This window comes from Leptodactylus fuscus, chromosome 4 (genome assembly GCF_031893055.1).
Source record: "Leptodactylus fuscus isolate aLepFus1 chromosome 4, aLepFus1.hap2, whole genome shotgun sequence".
Taxonomy (NCBI): Eukaryota; Metazoa; Chordata; class Amphibia; order Anura; family Leptodactylidae; genus Leptodactylus; species Leptodactylus fuscus.
In genome coordinates this window covers 105,149,419-105,171,425 of record NC_134268.1, presented here as the reverse complement: position 1 = coordinate 105,171,425, position 22,007 = coordinate 105,149,419, and the positions used below count along the sequence as shown (strand labels likewise).

The window sequence follows — 22,007 nt, the reverse complement described above, 5'->3', positions numbered from 1 at the left end:
CGGCATGACACTGGGGCAGATGAAGTGGGGGGGAGAACGGCATGACACTGGGGCAGATGAAGGGGGGAGAATGGCATGACACTGGGGCAGATGAAGGGGGGAATGGCATGACACTGGGGCAGAATGGCATGACACTGAGGAAGATGAAGGGGGGCAGAATGGCATGACACTGAGGAAGATGAAGGGGGGAGAATGGCATGACACTGGGGCAGATGAGGGGGGAACGGCATGACAATGGGGCAGAGACGGGGGGACATGAAACTGTGGGCAGTTGAAAGGGGGAGAACAGCATGAAACTGGGGACAGAGATGGAGGGGGGACATGAAACTGGGGGCAGAGGAAGGGTGTATATGAAACTGGGGGAGAGATGGAGGGGGGTATATAATTTACGGGTGACTGTAGGAGGATTATACTGTGTGGGAGCACGTGGAAAATGAATGGGCGGAGTCAACAGAAAAGTGGGTGGGGCTAAATTTGTCGGGGGGGGGGGGTGCCAGACACTTAGGCTGTATGGGGCCCCAAAATTCCTGATGGCGGCCCTGCACTGAGGCATCCAAAATGGATCCAAAAATAATCAACCTGCCTCAATTTGCTGATGCTTTGCTTGCAGGACTTTTCTCTCTGCATTTTTTAAGCGGATTTTGCGATGGACGTAGATCAGGCACAGACGTGAACGTAGCCTTACTATGCATTGCATAATAAGTGCTACTTTTGAATTCATATGCTTTGTATTGGGTTCTGGGGATAATATCACTCCTTAAGGAGAGCGCCCTTCTTTAGGAATATGGAGACTTGCAAAGCCATTTTCGCTCCACTGGGGGATTATGGGAAATATGCAAATCTGTTTTCCAGGATGTAATTAGGAAAATGATGCCTCTGCGTGCTGCCCACTAGGGACAGCCTCCTTAAACATCATGCATGACTTTTTCAACAAGCCTATTGCTATTGCTCCTTAATGAGTGATATTATCCCAAGAACCTAGTCTAGAAGTCTCATCTCTGCCAAACCAATTTTCCCTATGCTGTGCTGATGAGATCTAACAGATCAAAACAGCGCTGTCCACAGCTGGGATTCTGTTCCTTTTGGAATAGATTTACTGGTTTGGCTAAACCTCGCATCATAGCAATAGGCTTGTTGAAAAAGTCATGTATGATGTTTAAGGAGGCTGTCCCTAGAGGGCAGCAAGCAGAGGCATCATTTTCCTAATTACATCCTGGAAAACAGTTTTGCATATTTCCCATATGTTTTGTACTATAAGATAGAGTCTCAAGACGAAGTTACTGATACCCTTTAACCTGACATCACTGTGATCGCCACTATGTCATAGGATGAAGATTTCCTGTATTTTTCATAGAATTTTTCTGGTTTGTTACATACTTGCTTTAATATCATTATATATTTATCTGTAGCTGCTCTGTTCTGGAACAACTGATTTGTGGGGTCCTGGCTGTCGAACTAATGCAGATCTTATATTGATGGCTTATACTCAGGGCCGGCTGCAGGTTTGTGTGAGCCTTTAGGCGACAGAGCCCCAGGGGGCCCTTATTGGAGTAACTCATTCACACTGCAGAAAAAAATAATCGAAATTGGGTGTTTTTTTGCAAAGAGAGATGTATGGCATAAAAGGGGCCCCCAAGAGCTGCCTCTGGGGACACATGGTGGCACAGCCCACAAATTATTAATTAATTCATTCATTTTTAGTTATATTAAAATTGGTATTTATAAGTTGGTTTATAATCTAATTAATTAATGTTGGTACAGTCCAGTTTTTTGGTCTTTTCTCCCCCTATTTTCTGGGGTAATCTGGTGTAATTGGTGTTTACCTGGTGGAGGTCAAGCTCAGGTCAGCTGTGCCCGGCACAAGCAGCTTCCAGATGTTTCTTCATAATCTGCCCAGCGGCAGGAGTGGCCATCTGATTGGCCAACTGATTCAAATGGCGGGAAATTTGAATATATAAGAGCGTCAGCTGAGGAGGTCCGTTGCAGTTCCCTGGATCAGCTGGACGAGTGGACCTCCTGCCCTCCCTCCCTAATTTTTGAAGTTATAAACTTGTCGCGATGTTTATTAGTGGAGTGTTATTCTCTCAGATTTTGCTCTGAGGACTGGAGTTTTAAAATGTTTATATATAATTTGGTGATCATTACAATGGCTTTAATACTTAATTGCTTTATTTATTGAATTAATTTATTATTTATATTTTTGGTAACCCTTAATAAAACATTGCGGCCTATTTCCACAAAAACTGTTGTCATGTCTTTATTTCTGATTATATAGTATTATAAGTATAGGATTTTAATTGTTGGGGTCTTGTGCAACCATGGACAGTATTACAATCCACTCCAGTAGAAGCAGATACAACCTGTTTGGACATCGGAGGATAAAGAGGAATCGGAGGTGGACATCTGCCTCGGATTCTTCTTTATTTTCTGCCCCCGGTTCACAGCTCGGGGTATCAGCATTCCGTTGCGGTTTTCTATCACTGAATAGGCCAAAATGAAGGAGTCTAACCAGTGAGGAGTCTCATGTCATGGCCTCCAAATCAGCTGCAGAATCTGTGGCAAGATCCAGCAGGACCATTTTTTTCCAGCTTCAATTAGTTTCATTAGGAGGCAGAATGAGGAAGGAATCTGCTGCTGATTTAGGTACGAAATCTGCTGCAAAATCAGTGCCAGATTCTACTGTATGAACAGGGCCTGATACTGTTAAAAGTGCCACTCCACAGTGGCTCCCACACAGTATCATATGTACACAGTGGCCCCCACACAGTATTATATAATCCACAATTGCCTCCACACAGTATTATATGATCCACAATGGCCCCCACACAGTATTATATGCTCCCAAGATCCCCCTCTTCCCCCAGAGCTGGTGCTATTATTATACTCGGGTCTCCTCAGGCCACTGAGTATAATAATCAGAAGCCCAAGGGAAGTGATTAAAAATAACAAACAATTATACTCATCTTACTTCACATCTCCTGAGTGTCTTCACTCGCCTTCTGCCTTGTGTCTGAGGTCCTGCTCCCCAGACGTCACTGCTAGGGCCTGTGATTGGACCTCAACAGTCACGTGGGACGCGATGATGTCGTTACACCAGCACGCTCCACGTGATCACAGGGGCCAAATCACAGGCCCCAGCAGTGAGGACTGGGGAGCAGGACCTCAGTCACCAGCTGGAAAAGCTCTGGAGTGGATGCTGAGTGCAGGACAGGTGAGTAGAATTTTTTCTTTTTTTTATTATTATTATTATTTTATACTACCTTGGGCTGGCATCTTATGAAAAGGGGCCCAACAATAGCTAGGACTCTCTCCTTTAGCAGTATGTATAGCAGTTGGGGAACCAAGCTTTCCCAAATCACTATCATGGTGGTGGAGCTTGGGGCCCCGGCACTTGCCCGGGTACGCCAGGTGCTGATGCTGGCCCTGCTTATACCCCTATATTCCCACACAGGATAATGCCTTCACATAGGATAACAACCCCCCATCAGTGCCTACCACACACAGGACATTGGCCACCACAGAGTGGTGCTCTTTCGCTGCTCCAGTCACATTGCTGCCTGGCCCCATCTGATCCTTACTGAGTGGTAAGTAATGAACTGACACTTACTGTTTGCTCCCCTTAGCCTGTAGGTTGTAGGTGTAATGCAGCTTGCTGCCATAAAGTAAGAATGTGGTAATGTAGGAAGCTTACTGCAGAGCCGGCTGCATCCATCCTTTATTACTAGCTTGTTAAAGCTCACTACAAACACAAATGTATAATAGTAGCCTATTGTTACTCCTACCCAACAAGAGAATGTCTTAATTACTTTAATATGCAACATCTCTGCAGACGTTTTGTAGGCTTTAGGCTCCACAATGTAATATCTGTGTACTCGACAACTATTTGCTGTGTCTTTTCAGAACAGGCTCTTCAGTTTGTTACCAACTACACTTGTAGACAATACATATTATTTTTTAACTAAGCACAACATTTTAAAGAGGAGTCTTTCACCAGAATCCAGCAGTCACAAAACACCCTTACTTGAGGTCCCATGAGGTGTGGCTAAGGATCAGTACCAAACACCTGAACTATATGAACGATTAATATCCCCCCTCCCCCCAAAAAAAAAAATTAAAAAAATTGTACAACATACTCACTGTCAGCAACCAAGGGCTGCCACCACTAAGGTTTGTTTCCCAAGAGCTCACACACTTGTCAGAAGCCTTCAGTTACTCCCTCCTATCTCCACATAAACTCAAATTATGTTCTGATGACAGACTCTAACTCTGTACAATAAGAAAAATCTAGTAACCTGGGCATACCCTTTTGATTCATTTGATAACTGCTACGACTGAAGATTTGCATGTGGTTTTTAATTACAGTAATGAGTAGCACAGGATACTACGCATGTCACCTATACGGTAATGGACATTAAGTAGAAAACCTTTTGCTTCACTGGCTCCCAGCATAGAAGTAACATGTGCTACTTATTACTGTAATAAAAAACTGCATGCAGTTCTCCAGTAAAGGCGTACAATGTAAACCCAGTCTAACTCAAATTCACAAAGAACAAATCGTAAATGCATCTTATATTTGGGATTAAAGAAACTAGCAGATGTTCAGTTTTAACAGTAGAAATAAAACGGGGCTGTCCCTGGGAATTCTGGTCACTTGGCAACTGTCATATGACACAGGATACTTGTATTCATCTCAGAACATTCCATCAATCTTACTTCAGCATTCATTAAAGAAAATAAAGAGAATACAGTTTACATCAGAACACCACGCAGATATGTGACTTGCTGTGTGGGCATGTGCAGGATCAGTATACAAAATATATCCAGCTCTTATGAATGAGCGGTAATTCCCAGTGAGCCCCCAGCTATAGATTTCATAGAGGAGGAGGAAGAGTTATGAACTGCAATGACTGTCTGATCTGAGCGCTTCTGGCAGAGAATAGAACGGAATAAACTGGCAGAATGTTTGGTGCCTCTCACACGTCTTGATGTAAACAGAGGAAGACAAGCATGGGTGGCTGATCACTTTACATGTGGGTAGTGTCAAATCATGTTGTGATAGAATTCTGCAACAAAGCTACCCACTCACCATGTGTCTTTGATGGAGGAATCACATGCTAGCAATTCTTAACCTACCCACTCTTCCCTTCAGTTTTCAAGGTCATTCCAGAGCAAGCATAAAGCAACAATCACTGTAAAGAGGCAGTAAGGAGTCAGAAAACACGTAGGCACAGTGCATATAGTCAACTGGTAGTTCTGTATTGCTCTAAATGTTCAAGTTTATACACAGATTTGTAGGTTTTATAGAGTGAGGTTTTTCAGGTCATCTTCCCATTTATCATGTTTTTTTTATATAACACTTACAAAATGTAACATCCAAAATATACCATAACACTGCAATTTCAGCAGACTACCCAATCTTCACTCTTTAACCCATGGTCTACACTGTGGGGAGTCCATCAGGACGCTACCTCCTAAGGAGGCCCCAATTTGGTAGCAGCTGACCAGACAGGTCAGAACTGTGGTGTGGAGCATAGGTATCAGAAGTAAAAACAGACACAACTGGACAATAAAACATGTCACACAAAGACTCAAGCAAAAAAACATCTGAGAACCATACATGTGCAGAATCCCAGAGTGATATGTCTTTTGTTTTTGGTGCCTCTGGTTGTATATATGTATTATGTGTATTTTGTGTTTCCCCTATGGTATATCTCCACTGTTAACTACCCCTTGATTTCTTATGACTTGGTACAGCCCTGACCAATCACAGACTGCTGTGTGGGGTTTGGAGATTAAGAATCAAGGGAACCATTAGAGTTGGCCAGTTCTAACAGTGAGTGTTGACACTGTGTAAATTGTTCTCTGGTGTGTTCTTGTCAGCCTCTAACGCTGGGTTCACACTAGCGCCCGGAGTCCGTTCTGAGCTTTCCGTCTTCTGCATGCAGAAGACGGAAAGCTGTCAGACCAGGTCCAGCCATGTGCGCCGGTGAGCGTTTTATGCTCTCCGCCGTGAAACCGTTTTTTTTTTTTTAACTGGACATAGAGTACTGCATGACCGACTCTGTGTCTGGTTTTAAAAAAATGGTTTCGCGGGGGAGAGCATAAAACGCTCACCGGCGCTCACAGCCGGACATCTTTCAAACCCATTCAAATGAATGGGCATGAAAGAGTCCTGCAGGTTTCCGTCTCCTACTCAGTTTTGTGCAGGAAACGGAAAACTGCATGAACAGAGACCGGGCGCAGATGTGAACGAGCCCTAAGGTAGAGGAGGAATAACTGCTTAAGTTTCCACGGAGACAGCCTTGAGAGAGGGAAAAGTTAACAGTCTACCCACCAGACACCATGCCAAGGAGTTGAGAAGGAGTCCTGCGCATCCAGAATCTGATATCCACCTAATACAATAATAATGATACATTTTATTTATATAGCACCAACATATTCCACAGCACTTTACAAATTGTGTGGTTCATGCACAAACAAAAAGACATTATACAGAAATAGTCAGTTCACACAATGGGCCTGAGGCCCTTGCTTACAACCTATGAGGTAGAGAGGGTCACACAAGAGGTATCAGGGCAGCATCGTAGGTAGCATTGATTATACAGTGATTCAGCGGTTTTTTGTGATAGAGGTTATTTTCATTACACATAATTAAAGCTGTATGAGCAATCACCAGTCAGTGTCCTTTAATGTGCAGATGGTGCCTGGATTTATAAAGTTAAAGTCGATATGGCATCATATCCTTTGGGGTAATGTGGGAGCGTGAACAGAGGAGGATTTGTTTTGTGGATTCTAACTGCAGAAGGGTTTAAATTAGGAATTAGGCCGGTCTGAAAAAATATGTCCTTAGGAGTTATTCTAGTTGTCCAGGGTAGAGCACTCCATAGAAGTGGTGCAACTCATGAGAAGTCTTGGATACACGAGTGGGAGGTTCTAATAATAGACGATGTTAGTCGCAGGTCATTGAGTGAACAGAGAGCACTCTGTATCTGCAATCTGTTAGGATTGCAGATACAGTACTGAGTATACCAACCAAAGAAACAACCAGCTAAGGTAATAAAACCACCATTTTATTAATGTCGTTAAAAACAAGACAAAAGAATAAACATATGAAGACATTCACAATAGATAAGGGGGAAGAACAACTAATTCCCAAACCCTATGCATTTTAAATACAGGCTGGTAAATATTACATATTATACCATGCTTTCAATATAAACTAACATGCATATGCTCAAATGGTAAATAAATAGATGTGAACTATACAATAGTTTCTATGTAAAGTGCATGTGCATGAAATCTCATCAGCATCTCAAAATAAGAATACAAATCTGAAGCCATGGTGAAAAGCACAAACAATTGCCTATATTACCAGAGACATAGGGACCTGCGACCGCCCGACGTACGTTTCGCCCGCAAATGGGCTTTGTCAAGTGAACAGAGAGCATGGGTTGGTTAGTAGAAAAAGATGAGGGAGGAAATATAGAGAGGTGCAGCAGTATTGTTAGGATTGCAGATGCAGTACTGAGTAAATAGTGAGAACCAATACTAGACACCCTGATCAAAATGGCAAACATGGTGCTGAGCATCCAGCACAACCTGGGCCGCACCACCTCCAAACCTACAGAGGTATTCACCAGAGCCCCTGATGATGGGGATGGACTTGGTGGCTACTACTGGGCAGAGAGCAGTATGGGTCAGGGAAAGCTGGACACACAGTGCACCACAAATTGCAGCAGAACCAGAAACTGGGACCGCTCACCAGCAGGTCTTCAGAGTTGAGATACAGGTCTGAGGAACCAGAAAGCAGCAGCAGACAGTAGTCAGTACATAGCAGCAAAGCATCAAAGAGTAGTCATCCAATCCAGGTCGTCAATGTGAGGTCAGCATAGTACAGAGGGAAGGTCAAGCAGGCTGGGTTGGTAACAAGAGAGCAGAGAAGTACAAAGTCAGGTTCAAGGAGCAGTGGTCTAAAGTCAAGCTGGGGTTGTCAACAGGAGAAGGCACAATACACAGTCAGGAGGCAGAGGCAAAGCAGAGTGAGTAGGCAAAGCAGGAGTCACAAACGGAGGCAAACTGGACACAGGCAAACAGGAGAGCTTACGATAAGAAAAACTGAATAGCCAGCAGTGAGCCGGAGCGAGAGCCATCTTTAAATAGGTTCCGGCCCGCCGTCTGACCTTCTGCCCCGGAAGTTTGAGGTCCTGCGCAGGAGGGGACCGGCAACCTCCGCACATCTTTGTGGGGGCTCCAGCCCTACTCCTGAGAATTATGGAGAGCCTTGTGGATGAGGATGATAAGCTTATATGGTATTCTGTATTAGGCAGCCAATGCAGTGACTGGCACAGACAGGAGGCATTGCTGTAGCGTTTAGACTGATAGATGAACCTGGCTGCTGAGTCAAACATAACCCCCAAGGCAATGGGTATACTGCCCAGGAGTTATGGCAGTAATGCTTGAGACTGAAATAGAGATATCAGCGATAGGACTGTTAGACAGTGGAAGGAAACAGCAGTAGTTCATTATTTGGAAGATTCAGTTTCAGATAAAGCCAAGACATGATATTTGTGATAGAAGAGAGACAGTCACTAGCGTTCTGTATTAGTGCAGGGTTGATGTCATGGGATGAGGTATGTAGTTTGGTGTCATCAACATAAAGATGGTACTGGAAGCCAAATCTGGTGATGGTTTGTTCAGTAGGGGCTGTGTAAAGAGGGAAGAGCAGGGGAGCCTAGGACTGAGCTCTGAGGAACTGCAAAGGGAAGAGGAGAAAAAACAGAGTCTGCAAATGATACACAAAGTGCGGTCTGAGAGATGTGGGGAAGTGTCGAGTCTCTAAGGGACTGCTTTGATATAACTTTATGGGAAGTGTTTCAAGACTCATTTCCAGAGGACATTGAGGGACTCACACATTGCATAACGGACTACATTAATTTCTGTGTGGACAGCACGGTACCAACTAGAAAAGGTGAGGTGTTTCTCCAATAACAAACCATGGATCAACTCTGAGATTAAAACTCTCCTCAAGGAAAAAAAGAGAATTTTTAGGTCTGGGGACAAAAATGGCCTGGGGGCAGTGCAGAAACAACTAAGACAACTGATCAGAGAAGGGAAAGCCAACTACAGGCGGAAGATGGAGCTACAGATGGGGGAGGGTAAAATCTCTGAGGTGTGGGACAGCCTTACGGCAATTTCAGGACACAAGGAAAAGACAGGGCACCGAACAGTAGGGGACAGGAAGTGGCTTAACGAGCTTAATCTATTCTTCAATAGATTCGACTCCAAGCAAATGCTCCCTCCACCAGCATGTCAGCCAACCGCCCTCCCCTCTCACACCAAGACCCAACCCCCACCAAACTGTGGTCAACTGCAATCTGACTATCTGATCCTGCAGGAGTCTCAGGTGTGTAAGGAAATGAAGAATATTAGAGCAAACAAAGCGGGGGGACCTGATGGTATAAGCGCAAGAGTTCTTAAAATGTGCAGTGACCAGCTGGGTGGCATTATTACGCACATGTACAATATGAGCCTGAAGCTGGGAGTAGTACCTCAACTGTGGAGAACATCTTGCGTGGTACCAGTCCCAAAGAAACCCAACCCGATGGGCCACAATGACTACCGACCAGTAGCACTGACATCACACCTGATGAAGGTCCTAGAGAGACTGGTCCTGACACACCTACGCCCCCTAGTGAGCTCCGCTCTGGACCCCCTCCAGTTTGCCTACCGGCCAGGCATTGGGGTAGATGATGCCATCATCCACCTTCTTCATAGAGCTCTCTCTCACCTGGAGAAACCCGGGAACACTGTGAGAATAATGTTCTTTGATTTCTCTAGTGCTTTCAACACCATTCATCCAGGGCTACTGAGGGAGAAGCTGAACCTTGGTGGTGTGGACCATCACCTGTCCAACTGGATCCTAGACTACCTGACAAACCGCCCCCAGTATGTGAGAGCCCAGGACTGTGTGTCTGACACTGTGATCTGTAGTACGGGGGCACCACAAGGTACAGTGCTTGCCCCATTCCTCTTCACACTGTACACTGCTGACTTCAGGCACAACTCATCCAGCTGTTACTTACAGAAGTACTCCGATGACTCTGCTATAGTCGGCCTTATCACTGATGGCGACGATAGGGAATACAGAGACTTAAACCGGGATTTTGTTGAATGGTGCCAGCAGAACCAGCTCAGGATTAACGCTGGGAAGACCAAGGAGATAGTGGTGGACTTTAGTAAACGGAGAGGTGCTCCGACCCCGGTGGAGATCCAAGGAACATGTATTGAGATAGTCAGGACCTATAAGTACCTGGGCGTGCTCCTCAACAATAAACTAGACTGGGCTGATCACCTGGAGGCGCTGCACAGAAAGGGCCACAGCAGACTCTACCTGCTCAGGAGGCTGAGGGCCTTCGGAGTCCGGGGGACACTTCTTAGGGCCTTCTTCAACTCTGTGGTTGCCTCAGCCATCTTTTTCGGTGTGGCCTGCTGGGGAAGCAGTATATCAACCAGGGACAGAAATAGACTTGACAGGCTGATCAGGAGGGCCAGCTCTGTCCTGGGGAGCCCCTTGGACCCAGTACAGGTGGTGGGTGACAGAAGGATACTGTCTGTGGTGACCTCCATGCGGGAGAACAAATCCCACCCCATGTATGAAACCCTGATGGGACTTGGCAGCACTGTAAGCGACCGTCTGCTTCACCCCAAGTGTGAGAAGGAGCGCTATCGCAGGTCCTTCCTTCCAACCGCGACCAGGCTGTATAATCTATATCAGACCAAACGAAGATCACTCCGCACAGAGAACTAATGATTATGACGATGACCATGAGGTCTTCCTCTTTCTCTTCTGTTTTTCCTTAGCTGCCATGGACTCCTAGTATATCTTCTCTTCTCAGCTTATCTGTGTCTACGTCTGTAATATATTACTCTGTATTATCCTGTATCTGTATTACTATGCTGCTGTAACACGCTGAAATTTCCCCAATGTGGGACTATTAAAGGATTATCTTATCTTATCTTATAACCAAGAGAATTTCGGTGTCTGCAAGGCCGACAGAGTAGAGCATAGTGAGGAGGAGTTGATGGTCAGCAATGTCAAATGCTTCTGAGGGATCCAGAAGAATAAGAAGAGAATTTTCACCATTACATTAAGCTGTCAGGAGATCATTGGAGACTTTTGTAAGGGCCGTTTCAGTAGAGTGCAGAGGCGGAAGCCAGATTGTAAAGGACCAAGAAGAGAGCGGAAATATAACAGATTAAACAAGAAAAGACCAAGTTTACAAAACTTTTGAGATGAAGGGTAGGTTAGAGATGGGTCAAGGGAGGATTTCTTCAGTAGCAGGGTTATGATTAGGAGAGAACAATTCCAGAAGAGAGAGGCTAAATATTTTAGTAAGGTAAGTAGAGACGGCAGGTGAATGACTGAAGACGGTATAAGGGAAAATGGACACTACTGCATGTTGTAGGACTAGAAGAAAAAAAGGGCGAGGTGACTTCTTCTGTAACTGGTTCATAAAATGAGAATGAATAGGATGAAATGTGGTAGGTGAGGGTACAATGCCACCTGGGGATTGGGCAGTTATTTCCTGACGGATCTTAGCAATTTTATTATGGAAATAAGTGGCCAGGTCATCTGCACTAAGGTCTGTGAATGACACCTGCACCTTGGGAGTGAGTAAGGAAAGAAAAGTTTCAGAATCTTTTAGGGATATTGGAAAGAGAAAAGATGAGCGGTGAAATAGGCTTGCTTGGCGAGGTGAAGGGCAGGGCAATAGATTTTGAACATAAACTTGAAGTTGGGTCAAGTGTACAGGTGTACGACATTCAGTACACCTAGAGCACTCAGGCCCGGTTCACAATTGTGTTCAGTATTCTGTTCAGGGAGTCCACTTAGGGACCCTGAAATGGAAAGCTATATGCATTAAAAAGCAGTTAGCTAAAAAACCACACGGATCCCATAGACTATAATGGGGTCCGTGTGATTTCCACAGAAAACATTGTTGCTTGCACTACTTTTCTCTCCACATGATTTGTGCGGACACTGAAAGGAAACCACATGGACCCCATTATAGTCTATAGAGTCCATGTGATTTCTTGGCTAACTGCTTTTTAAAGCCACAATACTGAGCAAGCGGCCATTTTCTCGTGGCCTGTGGGCATATGCAGTCTGCTCTGCCCAAGGCCTAGAAGTTACAAGCCACCGTTGGAAGAAGAGGCTGAAGAGGACACTAACGAAGATGGAGGCGGTGCTGGAGAGAGTTGGGGATGCCCATAAGGACCATAAAAGGTGTTGGTGGGAAATCCAAAGTCTCAAAAATCAGTTAAAAAACAATATTGTACTGAGAGGGTTGAGGATTCCCCTAACACTGGCTCTGAGGTTGAACACAAAAAGTCTCAAAGAGAACAGTTGAATGCTGAGCTTAATACTGAAAGAGAACGTGCTAAATCACTTTCTACCACTCCAGGTGTTGAAAATAAAGATAAGTAAGCACAACCAATTTCAGAGAATTTCAATGTTTAAAAAAACATTATAACTCATTATACAGTTAGGGCCAGAAATATTTGGACAGTGACACAATTTTCGCGAGTTGGGCTCTACATGCCACCACATTGGTTTTGAAATGAAACCTCTACAACAGAATTCAAGTGCAGATTGTAACGTTTAATTTGAAGGGTTGAACAAAAATATCTGATAGAAAATGTAGGAATTGTACACATTTCTTTACAAACACTCCACATTTTAGGAGCTCAAAAGTAATTGGACAAATAAACATAACCCAGACAAAATATTTTTATTTTCAATATTTTGTTGCGAATCCTTTGGAGGCAATCACTGCCTTAAGTCTGGAACCCATGGACATCACCAAACGCTGGGTTTCCTCCTTCTTAATGCTTTGCCAGGCCTTTACAGCCGCAGCCTTCAGGTCTTGCTTGTTTGTGGGTCTTTCCGCCTTAAGTCTGGATTTGAGCAAGTGAAATGCATGCTCAATTGGGTTAAGATCTGGTGATTGACTTGGCTATTGCAGAATGTTCCACTTTTTTGCACTCATGAACTCCTGGGTAGCTTTGGCTGTATGCTTGGGGTCATTGTCCATCTGTACTATGAAGCGCCGTCCGATCAACTTGGCAGCATTTGGCTGAATCTGGGCTGAAAGTATATCCCGGTACACTTCAGAATTCATCCGGCTACTCTTGTCTGCTGTTATGTCATCAATAAACACAAGTGACCCAGTGCCATTGAAAGCCATGCATGCCCATGCCATCACGTTGCCTCCACCATGTTTTACAGAGGATGTGGTGTGCCTTGGATCATGTGCCGTTCCCTTTCTTCTCCAAACTTTTTTCTTCCCATCATTCTGGTACAGGTTGATCTTTGTCTCATCTGTCCATAGAATACTTTTCCAGAACTGAGCTGGCTTCTTGAGGTGTTTTTCAGCAAATTTAACTCTGTCCTGTCTATTTTTGGAATTGATGAATGGTTTGCATCTAGATGTGAACCCTTTGTATTTACTTTCATGGAGTCTTCTCTTTACTGTTGACTTAGAGACAGATACACCTACTTCACTGAGAGTGTTCTGGACTTCAGTTGATGTTGTGAACGGGTTCTTCTTGACCAAAGAAAGTATGCGGCGATCATCCACCACCGTTGTCATCTGTGGACGCCCAGGCCTTTTTGAGTTCCCAAGCTCACCAATCAATTCCTTTTTTCTTAGAATGTACCCGACTGTTGATTTTGCTACTCCAAGCATGTCTGCTATCTCTCTGATGGATTTTTTATTTTTTTTTCAGCCTCAGGATGTTCTGCTTCACCTCAATTGAGAGTTCCTTTGACCGCATGTTGTCTGGTCACAGCAACAGCTTCCAAATGCAAAACCACACACCTGGAATCAACCCCAGACCTTTTAACTACTTCATTGATTACAGGTTTACGAGGGAGATGCCTTCAGAGTTAATTGCAGCCCTTAGAGTCCATTGTCCAATTACTTTTGGTCCCTTGAAAAAGAGGAGGCTATGCATTACAGAGCTATGATTCCTAAAACCTTTCTCCGATTTGGATGTGGAAACTCTCATATTGCAGCTGGGAGTGTGCACTTTCAGCCCATATAATATATATATATAATTGTATTTCTGAACATGTTTTAGTAAACAGCTAAAATAACAAAACTTGTGTCACTGTCCAAATATTTCTGGCCCTAACTGTATATTAACTTAGCAGAATCAACCTTGGAGGTCCGAACCCTCCTCTTCAGAGGGGGAGACCACCAATTTGGAGCAATTTACTGTTGCTCAGAACAATTATTTTAGTATCCGATTCAAGAATAGGGGTAGTATTCGTGCCGAGAGAGGGAGGGGTAGAAAGGGTCCTAAAATAGATTTTTTTAGGCCAAAACCCCACAATATCTTCTGAGGGGTCAGAGAGAAACACGAGTACCCAGCAGGATGAATCACAAGTCATTAACCTGTCTTGACAGAGGCCAAATTGTAAAAGGCATGGGCCAAAATTGCATGGGAAAAAGATGTGACTCTTTGCCATAAAATTAAAATGGTTGAAATTTTTTAAGAAGCTGAACAGAGAAGTGTGAGGAGGGAGTCCTATCTGAATCAGACCGGGAGGGTTTACAGACAATAGAGGGTCTTAGTGACGAATCCTCTTGTACACCTTGACAAGACCCTTTCATAGACCTTAAGCCAGTTAGCCTTCTGTAATTTTCCCTGACATTCCAACACTACTATCTCTTGAAAAAGAAGAGAGTCTTTTTAGAAAGACTGGGATTGGATTAGATAAAGGATTGGATAAACTGGAGATAGGCAGGGAAGTAGTGAAGCGTCAACATCTTCTTTTTTTTTTTTATCAAAGTGACAGGTACCATGCCCCCTTATTGAAACCTCACCCCTTAGCTGCCAAAACACTTCTCGTCAATACACCCCAACACGCCACCTTTCTGCCCCCTTTACTTTGTGTTGTGACAGGTTACCCACCCTGCTCCAGAAAAACACTAACCTCCTCTTTTAACTACAACAGGCCGCACTGGCTATATTACATCGGTGTGTAAGGGGTGTATAGTTAGGTGTGGTGCTATATAACATCGGGGTATAAGGGGGTGTATAGGCATATTGTGGTGATTAGAATGAACATGATACGTCTCTGATATCATGTATTAGGAGCATGTGTCCTGCCTAGCTATACAGTAAGGTAGAGACATGCCGGGACATGTCTTATGAGATGTCTATGCATTACATCATTATGGTAGCTGCTAAAACCCCTATCAACTTATAAACTAGTGGTTGTATACAGATTAAGCAGACAAAAACTCTAAGTTTTAAAACATTTATTCAACAGATAAAGTATTACAGTGCATATAAATTCAAAAAAATACAGTTAGCAGAGTTACATTATACAATGATATACACATGATCAGTATTTACAATTTACAAGCTTAACCAAGAAGAGCATGGGGCACAGAGAAAAACGCAGAGTTTTAAAAAGCTTATTCAACAAATTAAAATACTACACTATAAAATAAAAGGGCTGACTCATCACAAGAATGTAATTAAATGGCTTTATCCAACATCTGAACCATGAGTGATAAGATTGGGTGGACCTCAACCGGTCTAATACTTGCTATCTACCTAGTGGAGAAATGTTTCTTACTGGTATATTCCTTTTATCATGCTAAGAGGTAAACTATAGGAGGAAAAGTAAAAGACCAGGTACACTAAATGAGGACTGATGTACCCAGAATAGATTTTAGAGGAGACTAGACCCAATTCTAACACGTAAGTTTATAATTCTGGTGCAGAGCTTTAGATAATTCTTTGTCTACACTTTGATATAGCACTATCACTGTTATTAATGTGAGGTTCTTAGCGCATAGTTCGATAAACTGTGCGAGCCCATCTGCCACGTCACGGCGACCTCATTCAGATGGGTCCCTACACTAAGACTTTATGTGTTATACCCCTGCTACAGACAAGACCCCAGAGATCAAGTGCATAGAGACTGTGCTGCAACAGTAAGTATGTAAGAAAGTAATCTTCTCTCCTATATGTGAAGTGTTAGTGTAGGGACCCAACATAATAAGGCCAATAAGTGGGTGATGGGATCAAAAATGTCATGTAAAATATAACATAATATATAATATCACTATGAATAAAATAGCATTGTTGTCTAGTTAATATTCATTATCTATAAGAGCAGCAACACAAGGCTCAGAGCAGAAGTTTTACTTTAATACTATGGGGAGATATCTTAAAAGATTTTCTGATCTGTACAATTCCAGTCCATATATTGTTTTGAGGGCACATACATAGCTTAAACTGGAAACCTCTGCTTAAAACCCCACTCTGAGTCACAATACACCAGTATAGCTTCACACTTAGGGACTAAAAATTCAAGGAACACTATGGACAAACCATACACCATTGACATACTGTACACTTTGGACTTACCGTACACTATGGACATACCATACACGATGGACTCACCGTACACCATGTACTTACGATACATGATGGAATTACTGTACACAATGGAGCTACCGTATACTATGGACTTCGCATACACTATGGACTTACCACACACTATGGACAAACTGTACACCATCAACTTATTGTGCACTATGGACTCTCCATAAACGATGGACTTACCGTACACTACGGACTCCCCGTACACCATGAACTTACCAAACACAATGGACTTACTATACACTATGGTCTTACCATACACTACGGACTTACTGTACACTAGGGACTTACCATACACAATTGACTTACTGTACACTAAGGACTTACCGTACATCATGAACTTACCACTATGGACTTACTATACACTATGGTCTTACTACACACTATGGTCTTACCATACACTACGGACTTATTGTACACTACAGACTTACCGTATACCATGAACTTACCACATACCATGGACTTACTATACACTATGGACTCACCATACACATACACCATGAACTTACCACATACTATGGAGTTACTGTACACCATGAACTTACCGTACACTAGGGACTTACCGTACACCATGAACTTACCTCATACTATGGACTTACTATACACTATGGTCTTACCATACACTACGGACTTATCGTACACTAGGGACTTACCATACACCATGAACTTACCACAAACTATGGACTTACTATACACTATGGTCTTACCATACACTACGGACTTATCGTACATTACGGACTTACCATATACCATGAACTTACCACATACCATGGACTTAATATACACTATGGACTTATTTTACACTATGGACTCATCATACACCATGAACTTACCACATACTATGGACTTACTGTACACTAGGGACTTACCATACACCATGAACTTACCTCATACTATGGACTTACTATACACTATGGTCTTACCATACGCTACGGACTTACCGTACACCATGAACTTACCACATACTATGGACTTACCATACACCGTAAACTTACCACATACTATGGACTTACCGTACACAATGGACTTACTGTACACTATGGTCTTACCATAGACCATGCACTTACCACATACTATAGACTTACCGTACACTAGGCACTTCCCATACACCATGAACGTCCCACATACTATGAACTTACCATACACCATGGACTTACCGTACACCATGAACTTACCGTACACTGACTTTCTGTACACTAGGGACTTCCCATATACTATGGACTTACTATACACTATGGTCTTACCATACACTATGGACTTTCCATACATCATGAACTTACCACATACTATGGACTTCATGTACACTATGGTCTTTCAGTACACTAGAGAATTACTGTACACTATAGAGACTAAGTGTACACTATGGACTTACTATACAATATGGACTTACTGTACACTATGATCTTACCATACACTACGGACTTACCATACAATATGGACTTACAGTACCATACACCATAAACTTACCACATACTATGGACTTACCGTACACAATGGTCTTTCTGTACACTAGGGACTTACCATACACCATGAACTTACCGTACACTAGGGACTTACCATACACTGACTTACTGTACACTAGGGACTTCCCACATACTATGGACTTACTATACACTATGGTCTTACCGTACACTATGGACTTTCCATACATCATGAACTTACCACATACTATGGACTTACCGTACACAATGGACTTACTGTACACTAGGGACTTACCATACACCATGAACTTACCACATACTATGGACTTACCGTAAACAATGGACTTCCTGTACACTAGAGTAACTGTACACTACGGACTTACTATACAATATGGACTTCCTGTACACTAGGGACTTACCATACGCTACGGACTTACCGTACACCATGAACTTATCACATACTATGGACTTACCATACACCGTAAACGTACCACATACTATGGACTTACCGTACACAATGGACTTACTGTACACTATGGTCTTACCATAGACCATGCACTTACCACATACTATAGACTTACCGTACACTAGGCACTTCCCATACACCATGAACGTCCCACATACTATGGACTTACCGTAAACAATGGACTTCCTGTACACTAGAGTAACTGTACACTACGGACTTACTATACAATATGGACTTCCTGTACACTAGGGACTTACCATACACTAGGGACTTACTATACACTATGGTCTTATCATACAATATGGACTTACTGTAAACTAGGGACTTACCATACACCATGATCTTACCGTACACTATGGACTTACCACATACTACCCATGTGACACCTATACATTTGCTTTACCCTTAATATAGAAAATATTTCTTACCTTTGTCCTGATCTCTGCAGTGCATGTCATCGATGCCACTGCCACCCTGCCCCCACTGTCACGTAGCCAGTGTGCAATGCAAAATAATGATTTTAATTAAGGCAAGCAAAAGTACATGTGGGGCGATCGTTTCATTAGCAACTCACAAAAGATATGACAAATCAATGATGAGCGACGCAAGGTTTTGAAGTGTCCCCATGATTTTCTCCGGCTACATTTCACCCGAATCCCTTTTCTATACTTTGACTCGTAAATCTGCGTTAAATGTCAATACATGAATATAACGCTGGGGTCTATTGTTACGGACAATCCAGCAAGGTCACTAATGATAACGTGGCCGCCTCTGTGGGAATATGCGACTTTAATTAACTTAGACAGGACATTAAGGCTAGTAGTGGTAGAAGACTCTTGTATGGTTACATAGCATTGACCTCTCTATCCCAGATACCTGCTGTTGCTGTCAAAAAGCGGCAGGTAGTCTCTTACACATTTGGTGGAGATGACAGATGATCCGACCCTTCTGGGACAAAATGCTACACCACTAATCTAATTTGCTCCAAGCAAATCCCTTCCTCACCTGAACATATTCTGTTATGGCTTCCCAATGAACACTATAAACACAGAAAAATGATTTCACTACCCACCTATTACAGCCAAGCTCCTGATTCCTTCTGATTGGAAGAGTTCCTCCCTTTCTTCCTCACAGTGGGTCTCTAAGATTAGTGATATATTCTGGATGGAGAAGCTTGGAATCCTATGACCAGATTGACCTTTCAGAAAACGTGGACCGTGTTGTAGTTATCCACAAAACAGACTCAGATAGTTGGACACCCAAACTCCATATATTTCAATATCCTACTGTATTTTCCAATAGCCTTAAGCATGCACTCTTCACATTTGGCAGCCCATCTGCACTACAACTCTATCTCCATAACGACCCAAGGACTTTACATTCCCCCCACACTAGTACCAACTGTAGGTATCTACCTTCAGGCTGCATTGTTGTTTTTCCTTACTGCCCCATCTATACTATACCCCTGCTACCGTACCTTCTCCTTGCTCCCAACTGGTTCCCACCCCTTCTCCTCCCATTACTCTCCTCACCAATCCCCACCTAAATTCCCTACCTGAGGGTCCATTCACACGGAGTAAACAAGCGGTCATTTTGGCAAAATACACATGAAAAAAATGCGCCAGAAAACACGAGGTGTTTTTTGACATTTTTTTTTTTTTTTTACACGTGTAAAAAATGTCATTGAAGTCAATGGGAGTCTTATTTTTACACGTGTATTCTTTACATGTGTATTTTGCCAAAATAAGCACGGGCGTTTACTCCATGTGAATGGACCCTTACGCTCTCTGCTCCTCCCCCCTATCCCACCATTCTCCCTCTTTTTTTTTTTTTTTTTATCCCCCTCGCCGGACTCCTGACGGTAGTCACCCAGACGGCAGTTTTAGTGTAACTTGTACCCTGTTGTACAATCCCCCTCCCCCAAAACTGAGTAATGTGTTTGTCACGTAACATTGCATTTGACTACTTGTTATTCACTGCACATACTCAATAAACACAGTTTTAAAACAAAACAAGCTAAATAAAGTAAAACTATATACAGACATATCTAACACACACACACATTTTATTTAGATATATATTTTTTATTTCTTTTTTGGAACTGTGCATATATTTATAGCAACAGTACACTTAAGGAAAAGAGACACCTGCTACATCAGTTACTGCTCACAGATATGATCAAATACATATATACATAAATATAGTTATATACAGATGGAACAGACTGTAAGAGCAAGTCTGGAATATTCCACACACCAGAACTCTTAGGGCTAGTTCACACGTGAACTGCCCGCGCGGGTTTTGACACAGAGAGAGACGCGGCGAGACGCGTCTCTCTCTTGTCAAAACCCGCCCGCCGCGACCATCGCTGTCGCGGCTTAACCCTCTGCTGTCGGCTCAAATGAATGAGCCGACATAGGAGGGAGCTGCCGGGGGCGGAAGCCGCGCGGCTGAGCCTGCGCGGCTTCCGCCTGAAGAAAGGACATGTCCTTTCTTTTCTCCGCTAGCAGCAGCTCGCCGCTAGCGGAGAACAGAAGCCCGGCGGTCTCCATAGACCACCATTATAAGGGGAGGTTTTGGACGCGAAATCCGCTGTCAAAAACCTCCCCTTATACTCACGTGTGAACTAGCCCTTAGCAGAAGAAGTAACAGGAAGTGTCTTCCTCCACTGTGCCACCAATGATATTTTTCATTGTAGGCAGCAGGGGCTGGTGGGGATGGAGAAGGCAGGTGCTGCATAGCTTTTCAGGTAAAAATCCAAGACAATCCAATTAACTGACAATTCCAGTGAACTGCCTGTCACCACACTACAACATCAAAGGCAGTAGAGTAATCCAACTGTCATCAGTAACCCTAGGTTCACACCTGCGTTCTGGTCTCCGTTCTGTGCTTTCTGTCTTCTGCATGCAAGAAGACGGAAAGCAAAGACCGGGTCCGGCCGTGAGCAGCGGTGAGCATTTGAATGGGTGAGAAAGACTCCTGCAGGTTTCCATCTCCTGCTCTGTTTTATGCAGGAAACGGAAACCTGCATAACGGAGTGCCGGCGCAGATGTGAACGAGCCCTAAATCTGTTAAATCTGTTCATCAATTCAAATGAATTGCCAGGCAGTGCCTACCACCTCCTCCCCCCAGCCCCAATCACACCACCTCTGCTGCTGCATACAGTAAAAAACAAATCATTAGTGGAACAAATCATAGTGGTCATTAAACATTGAATGATTGGCCCACGTGAATTTAACGCCAAAGCATGGGGCTATGGGGGCTGCTTGCGTCCACTATGTCTTGGATTTTTTTGTTTTAATATTGCTCTAACACTAACGGTGTGAATGTTATCCTTGTAGTGTGACGTCACTGTGTCACAATAGTGGATGAAATCAAAGTGGGGCAACTGCTACTGACAGTAGTTGCTACTGCCTTCCTATTCAGGGCTTTGGGGCTAAACTCAAATGGGACAAAAAGCCAAATCATAACTGTAGAGGCTGATACCGACTATATACAGTATACACAATACACCTTACACACTGATATATATATATATATATATATATATATTTACACACACACAAACAGTATATATATGACACTCATATGGACACAGACACCATAAACATTCAGAGTTCTGAATAATCACTATTACAGACATCACTAACAGGGCC

The 22,007-nt window shown here is 43.3% G+C and overlaps 1 long non-coding RNA gene across 1 annotated transcript; it reads right to left on the bottom strand.

Annotated features, from left to right (window-relative positions):
* Positions 1 to 16,542: 16,542 nt before the first annotated feature.
* Positions 16,543 to 18,473, bottom strand: LOC142201356 (uncharacterized). Its single transcript, XR_012715496.1, has 4 exons — positions 18,373 to 18,473; positions 17,909 to 18,229; positions 17,060 to 17,544; positions 16,543 to 16,908 (listed from the first exon to the last, which is right to left on the bottom strand). It is a non-coding gene; the product is annotated as an uncharacterized LOC142201356 (long non-coding RNA).
* Positions 18,474 to 22,007: the final 3,534 nt, after the last annotated feature.